Source organism: Lygodium microphyllum, chromosome 13 (genome assembly GCF_053477565.2).
Source record: "Lygodium microphyllum isolate KBCC chromosome 13, Lygodium_microphyllum_v1.1.10, whole genome shotgun sequence".
NCBI classification, from domain to species: domain Eukaryota; kingdom Viridiplantae; phylum Streptophyta; class Polypodiopsida; order Schizaeales; family Lygodiaceae; genus Lygodium; species Lygodium microphyllum.
The window spans coordinates 138,343,277-138,352,139 of record NC_141147.1 but is presented as its reverse complement, the minus strand read 5'-3'; positions in this window follow the sequence as shown (position 1 = coordinate 138,352,139).

Here is an 8,863-nt window from a genome sequence, read left to right as displayed (position 1 = left end):
TATCCACAAAGGTCACTTGCATAGACAAAAAATGATGTTAGCATAATCAACTTAAATCATACAAAGCATGGTAATATACATCTTTAAAAAATGATCATACTTAAAATGCATATCTTATGTACCTTTATAAGCGATTCGTCAATGAATTGAGTAGGTGGATGCTCCAAGTATAAAGTATTCTATGGTCCCATGTTAATCTCCTGACACAACTCGGCATACATTGGAAGGTTGATAGACATGTCACCACAAAAGGATGAGTCCACCTCGTTCTCAAAGAATTCTTGGACTCCCGTATTTCCATCATTGTTACCCGATGCTAGCTCCTCTACACGCTCTAATCTTTTGGTGGCCTCCACCCTTTGCAATATCAACCCCTTTATTTGCATATTGTTCTCATCTATGCTCGAAACATCGCTTTGATTATATACTCTCGCACTTTGGGGAGCTGAAGGTATAACATACCACCATCGAGATTGTCGGGGGTTTGGATAAAAGATTACCTATTCACAATCACGTACAAGAGAGATTTAACTATTGTGACATGTACCATGTCGTAATACAATTAAAAAATAAATGAGTTCATGCACCTGTTCACAATGGGCTGGCAACACAAAGGTGTCGCGCAAAACCATGGCATTTTTTTTCAGAATCTATTTTGAGAAATCCAGATGGACCTCGTTGAACTATTGCTCCTGCTTCTTCAAGTACCACTTTGAGCCACTGCACATCGAATAGTATCATGGAGGAGCTACGGTAATCCACCATAAAAATACTTTGCAAGTTTCCAAAATACTCAATCTCATCTATAACCGTGTTTGGATCCATTGCTCATCGTCGGCTCTCTTGCTCAAACCTTGCCATGATACCACAATCTGTTGTGGAGCGCATTTTGTCAATACGCTCCACGTGAATATGCACTAGTGCCTCAGACACCAACCAACCTTCAGCCATGCTTTCTTCTGGACAAGCTCATTGTCGCACAAAGCCTTTCAAGGTTTTCATGAAGTGCTCCAAGCATCTTGCCATAGATTGCGTGGTCTTTAAGAAAGCTACCATCCTTGCTTGTAGCAATCCTATGTACCTATAATAAAATAGCGTTTACTATTTGAAAAGGAAAGTAGATTTGAAAGAAAGAGAAAGAAAATGTATCAAAGCATTGAGCTCTGATACCAACTGTAGTGGAGAGAGAGAGAGAGAGAGAGAGAGAGAGAGAGAGAGAGTTGATTATGCAATAATAGATACTCTAACTAAGCCCCTTATACCTTTTATATCCCATCAATATAACCGTGTATTTTTGTGCTAACTACGTATCCTATTTGTATATCCCACTCTTTTATAGATCCAGTTACCCTTAGAAAAAACACATGTACCAACAAAATGCACTAGAGAATGTGCACATAAATATGATTTGAACAACTAAAAAGATATTTGAGCCTGCCAGCACTCCATTTCAATTTTAAACCTTCTTTTGAGATATACATAGTGAAAGAAGGGCTAAGAGTAGGAATATGTGATGGATCAGACACAAGATGAGACTATGAGCCTCCATGTGAGAGATGTCATGGTTGAGAGCTTCCGTGTAGAGATGATGTTAACCCCATGGTGCAAAGAAAGCACAAAGAAAATAAAGAAAGTTAAAAAGACGTAGAGCATAGAGCAAAAAAAGGCAGTCCAATGGAATAACAGGAGGAAAAGAGCTAAAAGCACAAGAAACAAACTCAAAAGTCCAAGGCAAGTGAAAAAGGAGAAAGGTGTGTTTTAAATATAAAAGCGTACCCTAAATCGTTGTAAAAGAGTGCTAGGCTCCCTCCTGTGCAACTTGTAAATGTAGACGGGCATGGGTGAAGAAACCATGTAAATAGGAAGGGAATAGGGAAAGAGGACCTAGGCTAAAATGGCCAGTCATGTAAAGAAGGGATGGGTGCCCAAAGAGGAGTAGGGCATGTATAAAAAGACAAAAATTGAATGAAGAAGCTCATTCTTGTGTATGGACAAAACTAGCTCTCTTCTTCTTCCTCTTCTTGTTCTTGCTCGTGTTTGTGATTGTTTTTGAGAGAGGGAGTGTGAGAAAAAAGGACCGTGGTGGAGAAGCTTTGCATCTTCTCCTCTCTTCTTCTTCTTCTCTTCTTTTCTTTTCTTTTATCTCATGTGCAGTAATGGAGCTTGGAGCTTGGAGCTTGAGGATCAAGCTTTCTTGAGCTTGCACCACGAATCGTGGAGCTACCGGAGAGCTTGAGGGAGGAGGCAACTCGATTGAGCATGAAGGTAAGCTCACTGCACTTGTAGGTGTGAGAGCGCACATGGCTATGTGAGAGATAGTTGTTGCACTTGGCTTGAAACAATTGAAATAATAAGTGGTTCGTGGGTCTTGGTAGTTGCGTGAGAAGCTTGCATGTTTTGGTTTCATTGTAGGGACCAACAGATTCAAGCTTTGAGTGCTTACACGCTTTGAATTGAGCATTGGAGTAGGGCTTGTGCTTGAGATAGGTAGGAAGGTAGTTGAAAGGCATTCGATCTCTTTGGCAAGTTTTGTTTTTTGGTTTTTAAGGTTTAGGTAATTAGGCTAGATTTGCTTAGGTGTTAGTTTGTGGTTTGGATGCATTTAGGTAAGGAAAAATCATGAAAAGCAAAGAAACAAATAGTATGATTACTACTGTAAATATGAAAGAACATGGAGAAAAAGGGGCTTCAGTGCATTAAGAGAGGAGAGAGAAGAAGGGGAGAGAAAGATTGAATAACAAGGGGTTTGAGGGGCAAATAGAGCAAAGGAGAGCTCATTTTTGCATTCAGGGTTGAGAGAACTAGACAGGTTTGTTGTAAGGCACCAATCAGGCATGGAGAGCTTTTATTCATGCAATCAAATGCATTCATGGGCTACTGGTGAGTTGGAATGATTGCTAACTTTTTATTCTTGGATCTTGGAGCTTGCTAAAGGTTGAAGGAGAGCATAGCAAGTATCACACCAGATTTTTTTTGAGGTTGTACTTGTTTTTGCAACCACGTTCGAACTGTTTGATTCCCAGAATCAAACTACCTGACTACCCTGAACTTGTTTGATTTTCAAAATTGGACACAATTAGATTGTCTAATAAAAGAAACCTTGACCAAGACAACCCAAAGATTGGAAAACTTCACTGTCCGATTCGGACGAATTAAACTTGGACAACGTATAATCGAATGCTTGATTTTGGGTTGCCTAGAATAGCCCAGAATCACACGTCTGATTCTCAAAATTCGACCAAAAACCTACAAATCAGAGGAGAAGATTGAACATCAAATTCTAACAAACTTTGACCTTCCTACCTATAATCGAATGCTTGATTTTGGGTTGTCTAGAATAGCCCATAATCAGACACCTAATTCTCAAAATTCGACCAAAAACCTACAAATCAGAGGAGAAGATTGAACATCAAATTCTAACAAACTTTGTCCTTCCTAAACCTTGTAATGGCCAAGCTCCAGCTGTAGGACACACTGGTAGATCCAGAGGTTAGTGAATGGGGCAATAGAGTCGATTGACCCGAGAGTTGAGACCCGATAGTCCGAGAGCACTTGTGTTCACTGAGCATACCCCAATAGAGGTCCAAGCAGACAAGCTAACCCACTACCCTTTAGACCATGCTTCAAAAGTATAGTAGGGACCTAGAGTGCACCACCACAAGTGGCCGCCGCTTGCTTGGAAGAGCTAGCACTAGCCGAAATTGATTAAAGGGAGTGTGATCTGCAATGATTATGATTCAACTTACACGCTTCATCACATAGACACTTGAAGTGCACAAGGAAAGATAGAAAGCCTGATTTGGCACAAGTCCATTCCACCACTCATGCATTCAGTTCACATAATGTTGCAAACTGATGTGTATAACAAGGAACATACTAATAGGGCCTAAGTAAGGAATGAATCTACTAATAGGAGCAAGCCACCAGAAGGAAAATTTGACTCAAGAACAAGGACCTGAAGCAAGCAACTGCAAATTGTCAAGCAACAAAGAAGAGAGAGAACTGACACAATTAGGGATGCAACTCTACCAGATTTGATCAATCTGATTAACACACTAGCTGCTCAGGAATTTGCTGACATGTCGGGAACCAGTACCAATCGTTGACTTGGCGGTTGACATTTAGCAAATGGTAAACCAATACGACCTACAAACCAAAATGATGTATCATGGTACCAGCCATGACATCATAGCCGATCTTGAGGAAGAGAGAAGGTTGGCAAGGAAATTGCTGCAAAGCATCGCCATCTCGAACCAAGAGCAGCGAGCTCAAAAGCTAAAACAAGACATAGAAATGCATAAGGTCTGCGCATCCTAGCTCTCACTAATAGAACTAGGGCAGGACCAAATGTTGAGAGAGAGAGAGAGAGCATTAGAGGTTGATCTTATGCTGAGTGAGCTTCTCACAAAGTGACTCTTAGACAATGCAGCTGCTGCAGAGCAGAGCCCTACTAATTGCATTGCTAACAAGACTAGGAATCACACCAAACTCTAAGAGCCAGACCAAAATACTTGTGGTTACTAAGCAACTTGACAAGTATCAACCTAGCAATGACCCATATAACTTTGTGGAGTAGTTTGAGCAAGTATGTGAGATGAATGGCCTCATGGACCTTGCTCAATGAGCACAAGCTTTTGGACTTTGCCTAGGAGACAAAGGATGGATGCGGTTTACTAGCCTAGATAATGCCAAATGGAATGCTTTTAATAACATTAAGAGCCTCTTCATCAAGAGGTCCTTCGAAGCAGGATACTCCGATAAACTCATCGTTAGGTTGATGAATGTAAGCCAGAAGAATAAAAAGGATATCCGAGATTACGTCACCAAAGTGCAGAGTCTCTTTCAGAGAATCCTAGCAATGGTGAAATGACCTAGCAAACCGCCAGTCTCCACCATATTTATAAACGGAATCCAAAGCGAAGAGCTCTACAAGGCCTTGGTGAGCAATTCCAACTTGCAAAGGGACGTGCTACCTAGGATCTTTGAAGAAGCCATACATGTGGATGACTTGCTTAAGGAGAGAAGCTCTAGAACCACGACCTGAGATGGCATTTTCACTAGATTCTCAGAGAGAGCTACAACCATTAGTAAGAGATCTAGCGAGAACACACAAGACAAGGAGGAAAAGGGTGTTGACTAGAGCCAAGAGTTGGCGGATATGAATCTAGAGTCGGCTAAGCTTCAAGAGATGATGAGAAGGCCCACATGACCTCATATGTAATGTGTGCATTGTAGAAGAAATCACCTCCCCACTGAATGCTTGGATCCTAGGTCAAACCCATGCACTAATTACAGTAGGTTTGGACACAACACAATGCATTGCAAATTGCCAAGATGGTTTTCGTACTCACAATCATACAATTAGTTGTACTACCTAGGGAATAGACCTTCAAACTTTGGGAGGGGAGCTCAATTAGCTCTCCTAGCACCCAATGACTCAAATCCAGTTGTCTCCAAGATGATGGACATCAATCCTAAAGGTATACCTAGACGACCTAGATCGATTATGACCCATCCATCAAGTGACACTTCGATACATTATGTAGAGGAGCCGAATGAGGATGAAGCATATGTGAACCCTTACGCCTCATAATACAATGAAAAGGGTAACTCCAACTTGATGGTTTTTAGATCAGTGATGGTGATGGCATTAGGTAGAGGAAGAGGTTAAGGTCTAAGAAAACAACACCAAGAACCCATCGCGTCATGTGGAATTGTGGTCACCCAAGGCATATTTCATCTCGCTGCCATGAAAGGGAGCAAGCCAATCAAGAAAAAGTTGATGTGAGATGTCTGAAGTGTGGGACTATACATTTATATGTTGAGTTCCCTAGGCAAAAACCTTCCACTAGTTCAATAATCGTGCTATCCACTTGGGGGGTTCACTATATATATATTCTCTATATAACGTGCGTTCATGGCCTATTTATAAATATCCTAATCTATGAATTTTTCTTGAATAAAACACAACCCTTTTCTATTCAATCTGTAAGTAACCCCTTTATATGACACCCTTTTGTATGTAAAAAAGTATAAAAATGCTATTTTAAAAATCCCTTATTTTGAACTCACGTTATATATGCATATATTCATGAGTGACCCCCTCGAGGATATCCATATCCTTGGGGATGTTCAGAGTCAAGATAGTTGATGGTGAGGCCACCTTGATCCTATTGAACATCATGACCTAAGCACAAATGAAGCAGGCCAATATCTCATTACCTAGACCTAGCAATCTTCATGTAGCTTTAATGGGGAAGAAGAGTTGTAGGAGAAGAAAGAGGGCCAAGATGAAGGTAATGCTCAAGATAGACAATGCCACCACACTACCCAAGGGGAAGCAAGTCGTGGATATAGAAGTGGAAACATCTGCTCCTGAGATGGCAAAAAAGGGGAATGCCAAGATTGGGGAGCATCCTGACCTAAGGTGCCAATTGAAAGTAGTGGATAAGGTCAAGGAGTGGGTGAGAGAAGCCTAAGAGAACCTCAAGGATGTGGACCCATCTGGAAGACGAGATTGATGATCTCTCTAGCTTGAGCACACTAGTCTCGCCCACGAAGCTAAGATCGAGAGATGCATTTGCACCCCACATGGCACTACATAGAAAAAGTCTAGAAAGTAGATTGTGGCTGGGATCACTACTAGCAAAAGAGTGTAGAGCCTAATGAAAAGCAAGCGGTTGGCAACCTACTCATCATGACATTGATATCAGCCCCTATGACCCTACCTCTAGGAGAGCTGCTTAGGCGGAACCCAATACTATGGCAAGGGTTGAAGTAGTGGGTAGAATGAACTGATGAGCTTGGAGTGATTGATTTTCCTAACCACAATGCAATAATGCACATACCAAGCTTGACCCTGAACTCAGTGCCTAAGTTTTTGTATGTAAATGCTTTTGGAAAGGCACAGAGATACATGTAATCTTTCCTGTTAATGCATTAGGAGATGCTACAAGGAAGGGAATTGTAAATATAGGAGTGAGAGTCAGTGTGCTCACCCATATAGTCCTACTTGGGGTAACTCTCTTGTGTAGACCGCTAGGTTTAACGTCACACTAGCTAATGGAATGAAGGTCAGAACCTTCAAAGTGCTAAAATATTGGCCCTTGAAGATAGTAGGAGTCCAATTCTCACTGAACTTCATAGTCATGAAGGAAGTGGACTACGACACCCTGCTAGGCCAATCTTGGTTGAGAAAAGCAGGAGTGATAGAAGGTTGGGGCAATGCTCTAATATTCTTAGGCAACAAATTGGAAGTTGTGAGAGTCGAGATGGATACTTGGAAGACCACACTAGTCGACCTAGATGCCATCTTTGCTATTTTGAAAGGAGACTCTTGAGTTAGTAATTCCTATAGGCCACTAACAAAGTATATCCCTTGCCTTTGAGGATAAACGGGATTGGATACATGTGCTAGTCACCATCAATCTATCATTCTCAAATGAAGAGGAGGATTATAAGCAGGCTACCAAGGTAGTTGGTGAGTCCCACAAAGTCACACCATCTCAATTGCCGAAGAGTAGGACCCCACCATCAGTACCACTCTGCATGTTGGCCAGAAGAGCTCTACCAGTTGACCAACACCTATTCCCTTCCACGTCCCATCCAACAAACTCAAATTCTAGGGGATTCTTGAATACTTGACAAGAGAGCTGGCTGATAACCCACTTGCCAATCTCAAACCTCTCAAGGACGTCATGAACGAGCCAAAGTGGTGGTGGACCAAAGTACACAACTTGAACCTATTGTACAATTGGGCACTAATTACGGATGAGGAAAAGGCTAAGAGCAAAAGCCTAAGAGATGAGAAGTAGACACAGAATATGATGATTCGGATGATGAGTATGAAGACTGCTACTCTATGAATGTGGAAAGTGAGAAAGAGACTGATAGAGTATGATATAGACAGCCGAGTGATCGAATAGATACCAGTAAACTCCAAGCCATGAAAAGCTAATGTCTTTAGGATTGAAAGAGGAGTTATTAGGACAGAATGCAAATGTACTTGGTTGGAACACCTAGATGCAATGGACTATGAGCAAGTTGGAATAGTTCAACCAAGTATCACACCACTCTTTAGAACTGAATTGGCCTCAGAGCTACAACCATCGAGGAAACTTCTTCTTCTAGCAAGGGTTGTGAGTTTAACTCCAAATCCAAAGTGAGCTCTGAGAGTGATCCAGATATATCCCAACCACCTAAGACCAAACACACCAAAGGGGACCTACCGGTCCACCTAAGGCATAGGCAATTGAGAGAGGAAAAGTGGAAGTAGTCAAAGGGGTTAGAAGTTGAAGAGCAAAGGAAGTCCCAAGTTCTGAAGTTCAAAAGAGACAACCGAGTGGTGATCTTGCTAGGAGCTAAGATGCAAGGACATGCAAGTAAACAACTAGAGGGGCTGCCAAGGTCAAGGAAGCCAACTTAGTAGGGGAAGGTGAAAAGCCTCAATCCATATTCATAGGAAAGGACCTAACTAAAAAGAGGAGGCTAATCTCCTCGTCCTCCTACAAGAGTACATAGATGTGTTTGCTTGGTCCCTAGACGAACTAAAATGAGTAGATCCGAGGGTTGTGACTCATAACATCCCCATGACTCTTGATGCAACACCATTCAAGCAACGACCCTGTCCAATGAATCCAAAGCATGCACACACTATTAAGGAGGAGATAGATAAGCTATTGAAGGCCGAATTCATCCACAAGATTGAGTATATAGACGGTCGTGTGAAGGAAGATCGTTGGGGGTGATGTAACCACCTCTCACCCTTATCTTGCATGCATTCTTTCTTTTTCCTCTCTATTTTTCTAGCTCAATGTGACCTCTCACCTCCTCTTGTGTTTGAATTTTCCATGGATTGTGGTGA